We start from the raw sequence: 15,069 nt of genomic DNA, 5'->3' as shown, positions 1-15,069 counted from the left end.
ATACACCCATATTCTAGATATGTGAATATCTAGAATATCTAGAATAATGTACATCTAGAATCTAGAATTAGGGGACAAATCAAGAGCAGCAGTGTCAGTTTCTGGATTAGTATGTGTTTACACCAAAAATGAAGGTTCTTCAAAACATTGAGTTCGGCTTCAGCGATTTGTAATTCTGCACTCGCCTCAGCAAGTTGATGAACAAAATTATCCTTGAGGACTAGGGGTCGATATATTAATAACATGTTAGGTACTAATCCATTATTAATAGACAATTTAAGTAGGAGGCACTCTGCTGAAGGAAGGCAAGGGGCATGTAATTGATTTAGTTAAATATTCTTAGCATATAATTGCTGCAACTCTGCTTGATGTGTCTGGGCAGGATTGAACCTAGATCTTATAGCCTACCAGGACAAGCTCCGAAATGGGCATCATAAGGCACAAAACATCAAGTTTCTCACCCAGGATTAAATCATGAATGGCAAAGCGTTTTTTAACCTCTGACCTCACATTAAGCAGTGCACACTTTAAATGGGGTAAAGAAGGTGGAGAGTCCATATTAATGGGAAGTTTTTCCAATCCAGATAACTTACCAGAGGGTTATGCAGACATGGGAACATGCTGATACCGTTTTTCCTTGTTTAAATTTGTAATAGTATCAAAGTCTAGAGCTGAGGGAAACTTTACCAAAATCCCTGATAGTGATGCAGGGGTTCTGGCCGTGGGTCCAGACCAGTCACAGATGGGCTTGCCTTTTGCATGCTTTCGGGGCGCTGCCACAGTTCCCGCTACACGTGTTTGCTGCGCAGCCACAGCCTCTCCTGGCTGAATAAGCATGCTCCGACCTACCGTTTTAATAAAACTCGAGATCAGACTATAATTAATAATGAAGTAGGCTGTTTGCTAACTCTCCTTTGCTTAATCAAAATGGAGCAATCTTGCCCTTAGCAAATCTCAAAAAGTATAAAGTAGTCCAAATGGTCAAGTTTGAAAATATGTCAAACATAAAAATGACTGCTAATTACTGATCTTACAACAAACCACAGGAGTTAAAATAATCGAAGACAATATATTCTCTTTAGCATTCGATGTGCTGACATCAACGTGGCTGGGGCATCTTCAGGGGGAAATATGCTCTTTGCAACCATGGTAATGAACTCGAGAACAGTGTATAATTTATATCCAGGTAGACTGTTTACTAACTCTGTCGATCACGATAGAGCAATCCGGCCCTCAACACATATTAAGAAGACTGTGTTCAAAATGGTCAAGGTTTAAAACATGTCAAACATACATGTGACTGCTAACTACTGATCTCACAGTAAAATAAAGAATGTTTGACAAGCTATGTTCGCTTTCACGTCCGATGTGTTGACTGCACAAGCTTATGCAGGATGCAGTTACATAGTATGCAGTATACAGTATTTGCGTACAGGATGTTACCATGTAGTATTGTTTCTTGATATGATTTTACTATTATTACATTATCTATTTAATTTGGCGACATTGCATTTTTGATAAGTGTGCATGTGGAAGTATCTTTTTGTGGCTACAATGATTTATGTGTGTGCTGTATTGTGGTTGTCTGCACTTATGCAAGAAGGTGAACTCATTTTAAAGTATGCATGCCGGTGGTCTCCCCTTCAATTCCTATTTGTACTTCGTTACTTACCTCATTTTCATGCTGGCCTGAAAGTAATTGCCCTACGTCAACATGCTTTTCTGAAGTAGCAAAGTTGTCTTGAATTTGATCTTTTGTCTAGTTAACCCCTGCCTTTCCCATGCCTTCCACTCCTTTCACTGTTTTGTGGAGGGAGTGGTGGTCTGAGATTGGTACTTATCATACTTTCCTATGATGGGTCGGTCGTTTGATTGCAGAGATGGATGTTCTATCTTTTCTTGTTGACATGGATGCTTAAATCTTCGTCCTTTGTAGTGTTCATGTGTTGCTTTCCCTTGTCTATGTTGGTTTCCTATGGGAGCTCTGCTGGTGTTGGTTTCCCTGCTTATTGTTGTTGCAAGTGTTTTTTCATAGACAGTGTTTGTGTTTGTCGCAGAGTTGCTAGGGGTTGAGACCTTGTTCTTATCCTGGGGATATTTGTACACTATTGAAGGTCCAGCCTGTTTGGTGGTTGCATTTTGGTTGAATGTTGATCTTTATTTATGTTTTTATTTTTAGGATGGAGGGTGTGTAGCATCCTTCATGCATGGGTGTGCATCAGTGTGCTTGGAGTGCCAGTGAAATGCTGTGGATGAGTACCGGAATGAATGCGTGTCAGGGTTCAGGTAGTGACAACTAGGGTAGACACGATGGGAGTTTAAATCCGATGGGTGTGCTTAACAGAAGCTCTTAGCCTGCTCATTGTTAATGACCTCTCACTGAAGTAAAGATACTTTATTTTTATATTTTTATTTATTTATTGAACATTTGTATGGTGCCTATACCGCAAAGTGCTTCCAAGTGCCACAAGAAAGAAGATGAGGGGAGGGGAGATCAGAGGAAAAAACAACAATAACGGTCCTACTAGGCCTTTTCACATTCGGATTGTGCAAGTGCAGTAAAAGAAGTTCAGGGGGAGGGAGAGACAGGGCAAAGGTATGGGATAGGGAAAAGGGGAAGGGATGCACGAGGAGGGGGCCCAAGGGGCTGGGCAAGTGCTAAGGAGAGCCCAGAAGGGAACAGGTAGGGGTAAACTAGTGCAGGCAAGGGGGTAAACAAGACTCGGTAGGCTAGTCAGAGAAAGGTAATTGATGACAAGTGCTGGTGAGGGGTGCCGGGGAAGACTGATTGAAGGAGGGCCTGGCCGAAGTAGGACTGATAAGGAACACAGGCAACCAGTCGCAGCGCCAGGCGGAGGTTAGTAAGGGAGGGATAGAGAGAGGGATGAGGGGAAAAGGAAGGTCTTGAGGAGCTTCCGGAACTTGAGGAGATCCAGTTCAAGTTGGAGAGGGGCAGGGAGGCCATTCCAGAGGGAGGCTCCTGCCGAAGAAGGAGATCCACCCCCCACTCTCTGCTTAGAGAAACGTCTGAGTTGCAGAGAGTTGGAGCTAGAGGACCAAAGAACTCTAGAGGGGAGGTATTTACGCAGAGAAAGTTGGATATAGTGGGGTCCCAGGCCAAAGACAGCCTTGTGGATAATGCAGAGGGTCTTGAACTTGTTCCTTGCAACCACTGGCAGCCAGTGGAGATCTTTTAGTGCTGGAGAGATGCAGTCCCTGGTATTGAGGCCAAGGATAAATCTTGCACTCCTATCTATTCTGGATTAGTTGAAGAGGGCAGAGGGAGGAAAGAGGCAGATTAAGGAAGAGGCTGTTGCAGTAATTCAGTCTGGAGAGAACCAGAGCTCAGGAGACATTGAGTTTCTGGGGGAAGATGAGAAAAGGGAGAATGCCTCTGAGAAGGTGAAGCTGAAAATGGGCCTTTTTGCCAAGGTAAGCAATATCAGGAGAGAAGGAGAGAGAGGAATCGAAGTTGACACCCAGGTTTTTGCTTTAAACGAGGGAGAGGGGAGGGTGCCCATGGAGGGCAGCCAGTGAGTAGGAGGGAAGAATGGGGCAGGAGTCTCAATGAGAAGGATCTCGGTCTTACTGGAGTTAAGGCCGAGATCATTTGAAGCACACCATGCCTGAATAGCAGTCAAACAGTCAGTAATGAAAGGGGAAGGGGAGGAGGAAGAGGAGGGAAGCTTAAAGGAGAGCTGTGTGTCATCAGCGTAACACTGGAAATGAGGGGAGAAAGTGGTGTTCAAATGGGCCTGAGGGGTTAGGGAAATGTTCAAAAGCCACGGCGAGAAGAGCCCTGAGGGACGCTGCAAAGAGAGAGTGAGTTGGAGGAGAGAAAGGGCCCAGTTGTACTTGGGAGGGCCGATTTGAAAGGAAAGAGGTCACCAATCCAGTGCCCGGTCCGTGATGCTCAGGGAATCTCTGAGCCTATTTATAAGGGTGGAATGATTGAGCGTGTCAAAGGCAGAGGACAGATCGAGGAGGATGAAAACGAAAGGAGAGTTAGAGTCAAGGTTTGAGAGCAAGTCATTGCGGGTGTTCAGTAGAGCAGTTTCCATGCCTCTGGCTGCTCTGAAGCCAGACTGGTGATCGTGGAGACAGCCAACAGATTCAGAGTGAAGGATCAATTGGGAGAAGACCAACTTCTCTAAGAGTTAGCCCAAGAAGGGGGGTAGTGAAGATAGGGCGGTAGTTAGCCGGGTAGGAAGGTGTGCTGGCTGTAACTGCTCTGCCACCTTCACTTAGCTGAGACAGAATATTACAATACTGTCTCCTGCCATCTCTCGCTTGTGCATTATTTCAAGGTGGAACATGACTATTCTTCTGACGCCTTATTTCATAGCTGTTCATGTGTACATTTTGCGTTCACATTCCCCCGCTTTTGTACATTATGCAGAATAAACCATAAAAATACTTTTGTTTTTTAACATTTTACAGAATTATTATTTCTATCCCTAACCGGGTCAATGTGGACAGACCTTTATTTTACTAACCCTGCCTACACATGGTTTGCTGAATGAAATATTATACTATTTATATACACATAGTACAATTAATTTGTGTACAACATCCTTTTGCCGACAGTAGTTTTTCGATGGAATATTTACACAAAAAATGTAATTGAACAAACTCATTGAAATATATATGGGGATGGGTAAGCGGTTGAAATGGATGGGGAAGGGGCCGGGTGGGGATAATAACATAGGGAAGTGAGGAGCCTGGGGGGGGGCCCAATGAAATCAATTTGTTTTTTCGATGGAATTTTTTCAGCACAACATCAATCGAAAAAACGACTGCCAGTAAAACGACATAGAACCCTAATTTGACTTTCAAGGCTTGGAGAAATCCTTTTATTACCAGAGCATTGTTTAATTTATATTCCTTCAGGTTTTATATAGATGTGTGATGATTTTTGTTGATTGGCAACTCTTATAGCTCAACAGCTAAAATGAACATTATCATTAATAAAATTGCCCATAGGGAATGCAAGGGCTGGTTTACTGATTTTGCTGCAATGTATAGGATATCTCCCGCCGTGCATAAGATGGAACATTTATGTGCAGCCTGGAATGCACTTTTTTCGGTATCATGATTTATCTGTGTGATGTTGATTCGTTTTTGTACTTCTGAAATCTTCTTTTTCTGTGGTAAGAGTTCCTGTAGATTCTAGAAAGCCTGAGGTACTAAAGGTGCTAAGCTAAGGTACTAAAGTGCTCCAGTTAAATGCAATATTGTATCTTATACTTACTTGTCTGATGCCTTATGTTGGGCAGTTAAGAGTATTCCCCTTGAATTGGGTGTTTATTGTGAAGTGATTGTCATGTGTCATTTACCCAGTGTGGTAGGCTGAGCAGGGAGACGCCAGACTCAGAAAAGTGTCGGGAAACTATATGTTTTGTTATGGTAGGGTTATGAGAATGCCTAGCGATCCTAAATAAACTCTAATCAGAATGTGAGGATCAGGATAACCAAAAGTGCACATAGGGTAAAGTCTTCTCTTCCTTCTTCATAGGGTCCCTACTCCTAATAAATCCCGGTCTCGATGTGAGACTCCTGATGCTAGAAAGCAAGAGTTCCAAAGGCTGGCCAACTGAAATAGTCAAACAAGCCCCAATGGTATGAACACCAATGTAAGTGAAGTAGGTTACATATTTTTGGCAATTTATCAGAGTCTTGTATGGTGACTTCAGGTGCGGGGGAGAAAAATACAGCTCTGGCACACAAAGTCGCTACTATAACACAAGAAGTAAATAGTGTCCTTAAGTTTCGGACATTCCTGTGCCCTGCACCCCATAAATACTGAAGTCTGTCAATAATTAAATTATTGTCAAATATCTTACAATCATTTGCTGGAATACATTTGTAATGCCAATGACAACGTGTTCATTTATAGCTCTATTTTAATAAACAATAAATAAAACAATGATCAATATGTTTTTTGGGTTCAACCCTTTGTCAGGAGCAAACATTCTTTAACACAATGGGCCTCATTACGACTGTGGCGGCCACGGTATGAACGATGCCAGTAAGGGACCGGCACCGTTCATACTGGGCCACCACATTACGAGTTCTGCAGCGGGTCCCGTTCTGTACGCCTGGCCAGACCAGACCAGACGTGCAGAGCGGCACCCGCTAGCAGAACAGGATGCTAACAACAGACCCGTCATTAACGGGTCCGTTGTTAGCATCCTCCCCATTCCCAATGGGAATGAGGACGTACCGGGTCCCGTGAATTGGAATTACCGGGCCCGCAAAGATCAGAATGGCCCGGTAATTCCCATTTTCTGGGACCCGGACCCGAGTTTGGGGGTAGCCATGCCGCTAAAAACGGCATGGCTACCACCAAACTCGTAATGAGGCCCAATGTGCGTATCTCATTACTTCATTAATCATGAAACATCTGAGGAACAAGTAAAAAATATGCATACATTTTTTGCACAAATTACTTTTGAACTAATATGTAAGAAATGTTATGAGATAGTCTCTCTAATGTGTTGTCTTTAATCACCTGACTGACGTCACGGAGGAAATAGGCCAGCAGGTGTCTTCCCTTTAGTGCTTCAATTAACCTTTCCTTTTTGTGGTTGGTAAATCACTCCACCTAATGTGAGGTTGACATGGTAGATACTCTCTATCTTTTTTTTAACATATTTCTATTGTTTTCTTACTGTACAATACAAGAAAAGAAATCAAATAATCGCCCCACCCCTCGCCCCACACCGTCTCCCGCCAGAAGTAGAGTCCATCTTTTAGGTAGAATGGGTTCCTTTAGATTCCCAATATGTCCAGTATCCTGATTTTGTGTGGGCACCATTGCATCATCTAGTCGCTTTGCAGATATCTCAATACCGACCCCCAGTCATGTTTATTTATTTGTTTATTTCTATCACGCCGGTAACTCGCAAGTTTTGGGGCGCAGATAAAAGTACACAGAGTACAACATGTAGAAGACGGGACAGACAGGTAATATGAAAGCTGTAGGATCCTTTGTAGGGAAAGTTAGTTAAAGATGTGTGTCTTCACCATTTTAACGGAAATGGAAACGCATATAATTGAATCTCTCTTGATCTCCTTAAATCCTGTATGTTACCCATTCCAATGATACAAAGTTCCAGACTTTATGTAGCCAGTCTTGGAGCATTGGTGGTGCCTGCTGTTTCCACAGTTGCGCTATCCCCAACCATGCCGCTACTATTAAGATCATATATCCCCATTTCTGTCCGTTTGTGGGTGTTTTCGATCGCGGTTCCCACATCGCACACATCCAGATCTTGTCCCCCAACTTCTCTACTCGCTGGAACATGCCTTGCATTTGGGTGCTCACCCCCTCCCAGAATGGTTGTAGCATGGGACATTTCCTCCAAATATGTGCCCAGGCCCCGCTGCCTTGCATCCCCTCCAGCATCGATCAGACACCTGGGGGAACATTGCATGGATCCTTTCGGGTGTGTAGTGCCATTGTAAGAGGATTTTGATCCACATTTTCCTCACCTGAATGAAGCAAGTTAGTTTTGGTATAGAGCCCCACAGATACTCCCATTGTTTCCTTGAAATTGTCTCCCTTAATGTTTTTTTCCCATTTCTTGATGTAGTTCCATTGTATAAGTTCTTCCTGATCATTCAAAAATCTATAGAGATTTGACACTAAATTCTTTGATCCTGTATGGGTCATTATATATTTTTCAAATGATGTCAGCTGTCTCGTAGCTGCCTCTTTAATAGCTGAGGTAGTTAGTCAATGTTTCAGTTGGTTATATTTGAACCAGTCATTTCCCATCAAATCAAACTCTTGTGCACAGTCCTAAAGGTCTGTCCCTGGTGCATATCCCATATCTTTTGGCAGCCTACTCTTTTCCATTTCACAAACGCCTCCTTTTCCATCCCTGGCCATAATTCTGGATTCCCGCACATCGGATAGAATGGGGATGGTTTCACCGTGAGCGTTCCTCGTTCAATTGCTGAGTCCCATAGTTCCACACCTACCCCAACTATCTTGCTTTTCTTAACATTAGGGTGTCTGATTTGCTTATTTAGCCACATGAGCCAGCCCTGAAGGGGTGATCCCGCTACCGCCCTATCTTGTTGTGCCTATATTTTATGTAACCCTTTGGCTGACCAATGTCCACACTAACAGCTCCAAAGAATAAGGGGGGCCTAACCCTCCTACACTTTCATAGATACTATGAGGCAGCTCTGCTACGGGGATTCGATGTTGTCATCCTTCCCATGTAAAGAGTAGGCCATTTATATCTTACTTGCTTCATTGCCAGAAATGTCACCACAGGGCCCATCGGCCTCCCCTTTTTCAGTGTGGATTGTGCGAGGTCTTGATAGAGATGTCCTTCCTCCCCATTTATTCGAACGTGACCCGCCATCCTCGCTTTCCGCAGAATTTGTTCTTTCTGGCTGTAGGAGGTTATAGCCACTAGTGCATCTCTTGGATGTGCGCCCGGGTCCCCTGCTCTGCATGGGCTTGCTTGATACACGCAATCTCCACCACTTCTTCTGCATCATTTGCCAGGATGTCTGTAAACAATTGTTTAGCTATACTTCTCAGGTCTTTATCTTCCACTGTTTCCTCAAGGTTTTTTATCCTGATGTTGGATCTTCATGAGCGATTTTCTAGGTCCTCGCACTGGATCTCCAAACTGTGTGATAGGCGAGATAGATGTTCTAGAGCTTCCTTGTTTTTTTGTGCGTCTGCCTCCATATTTTGGAACTCCTTTTCCAGTGTGTCTGTCCTTTCTTCCAGCTTGGCTACATCAATTCTCAATTCCTGCACCAACTGTTTAATTTCTTCTTTTAGAGTCTCGAATTGTGTTTGGAAGGAGGCCAAGGGCGTTGCTTTTGGTCTTGTTCCTTGCAAGACGAGTTGGGCTTTACAAAGGCGTCCGACAGACCATGAGGACTGTTTACCTCGTACGGCCAGCTGCTGTGGACGTCAGATTCATTGGGATGGCCCTACTATATACAGCACAGCATGGAGACATCTAATGTGCTGCGCGCACTGGTGAATTGTCTGGTTTGGGAACTTCACGTGCGGTTTGCATGGTGCCATTCTCTTAGCAAAACGAGAGTGATAGGGCAAGCCGAGACAGAAATGTATAAATATGTATTTCTTATTGTGCTCAATATAAAGAAGCACGTTTACTATAATCTTGGAGTCACAAATGAGTCGAAATGGACCCCTTTCCATTAAGTAATGTGGCCTTGACGAGATTGGAGTGCGACGTCCTGATGAAGACCGGCATCAGCTATGGTCCAGCTAGACGCATTATGCTGTCGAAACTACTTACTGCCTAACAAGCTTTTTCTGGGTTGACACTGTGTATATTCATGTCTAAATGTCCCCGGTAATCTGTAGTTGACTATTTGCACCTTATTTGTTGACAGAATGGTTATTTGCCACGTGTTCTTTCTTGGTTTCTTTTTTCTCTTGCAACATTGGAGCACAATTGATGCTATTTTTTGCTAGAATTTGTATTTTGCATGCGCTTTTGGCTATGTGTGAAGTTATGAATATTATAATGCACATTTTTCATGTTTACTTATGAAGTTTAGTGTTGGGTGGGATTAGGAGTGCCAGCCTTTCGCCACGTGATCCCCTTCACCTGGCGCAAGTTCTGTTCTCTTGGTTCCCACTTTCTGGTGTTGACCATATATTGGATATACGCGCAGTATATACAGCACATTATCTAGCACCTTAGCCATTAGTGCTCTATCTCTATCATGAAAGTTCAAGATGTTTTTATTAAATTAATTTATATATTAAATGTTTTTTATCTATTTGATATCAATTAAAAGTGTTTTATTGTAAACATGTGTTTTCAGCTATGCCTCTATTATAATTGTTTATAGCCGATCATTCAAAGTTCTGTTCAATTTATGCACTGAGGAGTTCCGTTTGTCACAACTCCCCTTTGGCATTTCATGTTTCCTTCCCCGGTGTCAGCGATGAAGGGGATACCCATCCGTGTTGTTTCTTGGAAGGAGGCCATAAACTGGTTTTGAAACTCTTTAAACCAGCTCTGCATGTCCTCTTTGAGTAGCACCATTACTCCTTCTGGTCTTGTCCCAGGCGTTTGCAAGTTGTGACTGGTTCCACCACTCCTCAAGTGTGTTGCGTTCTCTGAACTCCCCAACTGTTTAATACTCAGTTCTTGCGTTGCTTGAGGGTCTGTTGGGTCACCAACGCTGCCTTCCCCCTTGTATTGGACATGTGGGTTCCGATATGGTTTCCCAGTGTATTCCTGCAGTTTTGTTTCGTGGTTGAGTTCTGCATTAACGTTAGAGTCTCTCCCAGTGGTTACCCCAAGTTCTTGTCCTGCTCACTGTCCCCTTTCGACTTCTGGGAGGCACTTATTTTCGTTGGCGTGTGTCTAGCCTTTTCTGGGTCCTAGCCCTTCGAGGTTCTCTGATCCTCTGGGAAGGGGCCCTCTTCCTTGTTCTGACCTCTCCTTTGTTTTCCCAGGCTTTTTTCTTGTGGCTTCATTCATTGCATAGGGCCCACCCTCTCCTGATCCTCACCTCAGTCGGTGGGCCTTTTCTCGCCTGCCGAGCCTCCATTGTTGTTTGCAGGGTTCCGTTCTTTGTCTATTGGTCCTCTTCCTTGCGCTCCTCCATGCCTGGTCAGTGGAGTCACTCTGCTAGGCCACCTTCCCCTCCTCCTTCTTCGCTGGGTGCACTTTCTGTGTTTCCCCCTTTTGTCAGACCGGCGATTCACATTCTGCTCCCCCCCAGCGCCTAGCTCGTCTTCGAGGGGCGCCCACACCCTGTGTTCGGGGTATGGTCTACTCAGCTCCCTGAGGCTGGGGTGTTTTGTCTTTTCTTACGTCCGGCTCCGGAGGCTTCCTTGTTGTGGGGCCTGTCAGCCCCAGCCTGCAGTGGGAATCGTAGCGGTTTTCGCTCGTGCGCGTTTGCTAGTGCCGAACGCCTGCTTTAGCCTCAGTCCACCTCTTCGTTCCGGTACAGAGGGGAATTTCGTCATTCTGTTCCATGTTGCTTTATTTGATGCTTTTAATGTGGCCCGGTGGGCAGAGACGCTCACGAATGTCCTCCTCCACCGTCCGCCATCTTGGAATCCGATACTCTCTATCTTTAATGGCTAAAACAATGGTGTTTGTCCAAACACACTGGTGATATTAATGTACGCTGTAGTTATCTATCTTTCAAAAAGGAGAAAAAGACTCATTTTCAATTCAGAGTACTTGGACAATCATTTGGGACACAGTTTACAGCAATGGCTAAGTGCGGACATGCCTATTGATCTGTAACAAAATAGGATACGTGCAGCATCCAAGTAGGGGCCACTGAATGTAAATCTAATTCTAGTCCTTCAGGCAAACGTGATGTGTCTATCACTCACCTATAGAAGGTGCATTAGGGAAGGCCGGGATCATTGAATCAGTGTTGACCCTGTCGTAGAAAGATAAAATTATGTGTCAGTATAAATTGGACCTAATCCAAGTAATAAGGATCAAAAACATGTTCCTTATGCAAAGAAAGTCAACTTTCTTGATTTCAAATTAAATTGCTCACTTGCAAGTGATTTCAAATAAAAAATGGCTTTGCAAATGTTGTGTTTAAAATATATAAGGGTGCAGAGCAATAAAAGTTCTGTTATTTCACCAATTTTCATGTAGATTCCGTTCCGTGTTCACAGATTCAGATCCATGATGGTCACTGTTTATACAGCGCGAACAACATAGATGTCCTTTGCATGATGACGTCACACTAGTGACGTTATCATTTCAGATTACAAAGTAAGATCCCACATAAGTGCCTGACCTTTATGATAACGGTGCTTTATTACTACTAATTACAAATTAATATTTAAAACTGCATGATGAAGAGTAGTAGTCTCAATAGCATTTGCCGTATAAGGGAGCCTCTGTGTTACGTGCTAAACTCATATTATGTGTCTATATGGCATATTTCTACCATGAAGTCAGAAGACATGAATCAGAAGGAGAGTACTCTCTGTTACTTGACAGACTCACATATATATAGTCATATCTGTTCTGGGTACAATGCCTATACAGAATAGTATCTCACTAATCCACTTATACCATTTTAACACGATCATAGTTCAAAATCCGAATTTGCCTGAAATGTCTCGTCCACTTTAATGCCGAAGAGCTCATTGGCATTGAAGGGCATGTCCACCACCTTTGACTGGACCTCGATCCTGAAATTAGACGCCTTGAACCAACCTTTTCTGGTCAGTACAGCACCATTTCCTAATTGCCGCAACCCTGCGTCTGTAATGTCCACTAACACTGATCTGGGATGATCAGATGCTTCCCCTCTCTGGAAGAAGAAGGGCAAAAGCCTCTTGTTTCTTGTCTTGTGGGAGGAACTCCAGGATCGGACCCATCTTGAACCATAACTCCCAGTCATATCTGGGGAGAATAGCCATGGAATTTGCCACCTTGATGGTTGTCTTTCTAGACACTCTTTCCAAATGCGTCTAAAGTCTTTCTTTCCTTGTCTGGAGGGACTGAACAGGAAGAGGACGGGTTGGCGGAGCACTTGTGAGCTGAAGCCAATAAAACGTAATCTGCCGTTGGCTGAGATATGAGGCATGTAGGGGCCATCTGGGGCCCTATATATTTTTTTTTTTAAATTTATTTTGAGAAATAAACAATACAAAACAAACTTACAGCATTATTTACAATAAACTCGTGAACATCAATAAACGTCCATTACTGCTCCCCAAATCCCCCCCCCCTCAAGAGCTTATTTGCATTTCTAGTTCTGTATCCGCTGCGTGTGGCTGGGTATCGCTTCCTTCCGAAGCTGCAGGATCCACTACTGTGCCAAACAGTCCTGTTATTAACATTCTCCAAGCCATCAGGTTACCCACATCTTCCTCCCCGCAATTGCTACATGCCTCCTGCCACACCACCGTTTCAGCCTCGTTTTGCAAGTCCCGCCACCATACCTCTACCCGTGGCTTGTGGCATTGCTTCCAGCCCATAGCTATCCTTCTTTTAGCAAGCACATATGCCAGGTCCCTCAGTTTCCCAACGTGTTATTGTTCCGTGGTCTGGGAAACCCTCCCAACAGGCAGGCCCAGGCTGTATCTATGTTGAGCGAGACCCCTTTATCCGCTAGTTTCCGTGCCACTTCCCCCCAAAAAGCTTCAATCACTGGGCAAGACCAGAACATGTGTGTCATATCAGCGTCTTCCTCATCGCATTTTGGGCATGCTTGTCTTCCTGCGTTTGCAAACTTAGATATTCTCTTCGGGGTCATATAGGCTCTATGCGTTATGTATAACTGTATCCGCTGCAATCTAGAATTTCTGGACACTTTCTTGTGGTATCCTATAGCACGTTCCCACATTCCATCGGTCATCTGTGCCCCCACCTCCGCTTCCCAGTCCAGCCTCAGATGAGTCAAATCCTTCCCCACCCGGGTCATCACCATCTCATATAGTCTAGAGATCTCGTGCCCTCCTTCCGATATGTCATATATTGTTCCCATTAGAACGTCTGGCTCTTCCGCCAGTACAGTCTCTGGCCAGGTTTTGCAAATAGTCTGCACTAGCCTAAGATACGTGACATATTGGCCTCCATGTAACCCTGTCTCTTCTCCCAGTTCTTCGAAATCTTTAATAGCCCCTTCTTGCCATATGTCTCCCAATGTGACCAGCCCAACCGATTCCCAATAGGTCCTGATTATCATCCTGAGCTGGTTGTCTCCCCTAGCTAAGGCAACTAGTGGCACCTGTGGGGAACACGGGCATGGGTTCTCCATCAGTTGGCATACTCTGTGCCACATCTTCCACCCAAGCAACAGCATACCAGGGCTTTCTTTCATTTCAAGTCTAGGAACCCAGATAATCTCTTTTAGGTAAAACGGGGTGCAGTCCTGCCCAAACAGCCTAGATTCAGGAGTTTCTTCATCAGACAGCCATTTGGTTACATATTGCAACTGACTGGCTACATAATAGGCCTCAAAGTTCGGCAGCTTGATGCCCCCTCTATCATGGAAGTTCTGTAGCTTCCATAGCGCCACTCTATTGCGAGTGCCGTGCCATAGGAAGTCCCTACACGTGCTGTTCAGTTTGACAAAAAACTTTTTGGGTATCAAGTATGGTATATTACTGAAGAAATGTAACAGCCTAGGCAGGACCACCATTTTGAGCATCGCCCCCCGTCCCATCATCGCCAGCGGCAGCTTCTCCCAAAACTTCATATTTGTGCGGATTTTTTTCACAGCCACCTCGGTGGTATGCAAGTGTTCCCCCTCCACAGTATGATATACATCTATTCCGAGGTAGCGGAAGGAATCAGCCGCCCAAGGTACGGACAACACTGGCAACCGTTCCAGAGGGGCACCTATGTAGCTCCCCAATGGGAACATGCTCGATTTTTGGGGGTTCACCGCTATGCCGGACAGTTCTGCATACTTTTCCATGACCTCTAGAATATACTGAAGATTTTCTTCCGGATATTTCAAATACAGTAGAAAATCGTCAGCATATAAGGATATTAGGTGTTTCTCTCCCCCTGCTTCAATACCGACCATGTCATATTGTTGTCTGAGGTACACTGCCAGGGGCTCTAGGGCCAGAATGTATAACATCGGGGACCAGGGGCACCCTTGTCTGGTGCCTCTACTGAGTTGCCACCTCTCAGATATCACCGATCCTGTGCGTACTCTGCCCAGTGGTTCACTGTACAACAATTTCGCCCACCTAACATAACCCGGCCCCATCCCGTATTCTTCCAAGGCCGCCAGCAACCATGGCCACTTCACTGAATCAAAAGCTTTGACTGCATCTAGGGACACCACCGCCATTTCCCTGTCGCTCCTGTTTCCCTCTTCAATCACCCGTGGAGTCGCCTGTGGTTGTGGGTTATATTTCTGTTGGGGACATAACCTGTCTGATCCGGGTGTATCAGTTTACTGATGACCCTTCGCAGCCTATTAGCCAGGACCGCCGTCAAGATCTTGCTGTCCTGGTTCAACATTGACAACGGCCTATAGGAGCCGCAGCAATGCCCTGGCTTGTTGGGCTTGGGGAGCGGCACGATTAGTGCTTCTCTGAGCGTGTCC

The sequence above is a fragment of the Ambystoma mexicanum genome, chromosome 3p (genome assembly GCF_040938575.1).
Source record: "Ambystoma mexicanum isolate Mex_15411 chromosome 3p, UKY_AmexF1_1, whole genome shotgun sequence".
NCBI lineage: Eukaryota > Metazoa > Chordata > Amphibia > Caudata > Ambystomatidae > Ambystoma > Ambystoma mexicanum.
This window is presented reverse-complemented; position numbering follows the sequence as displayed.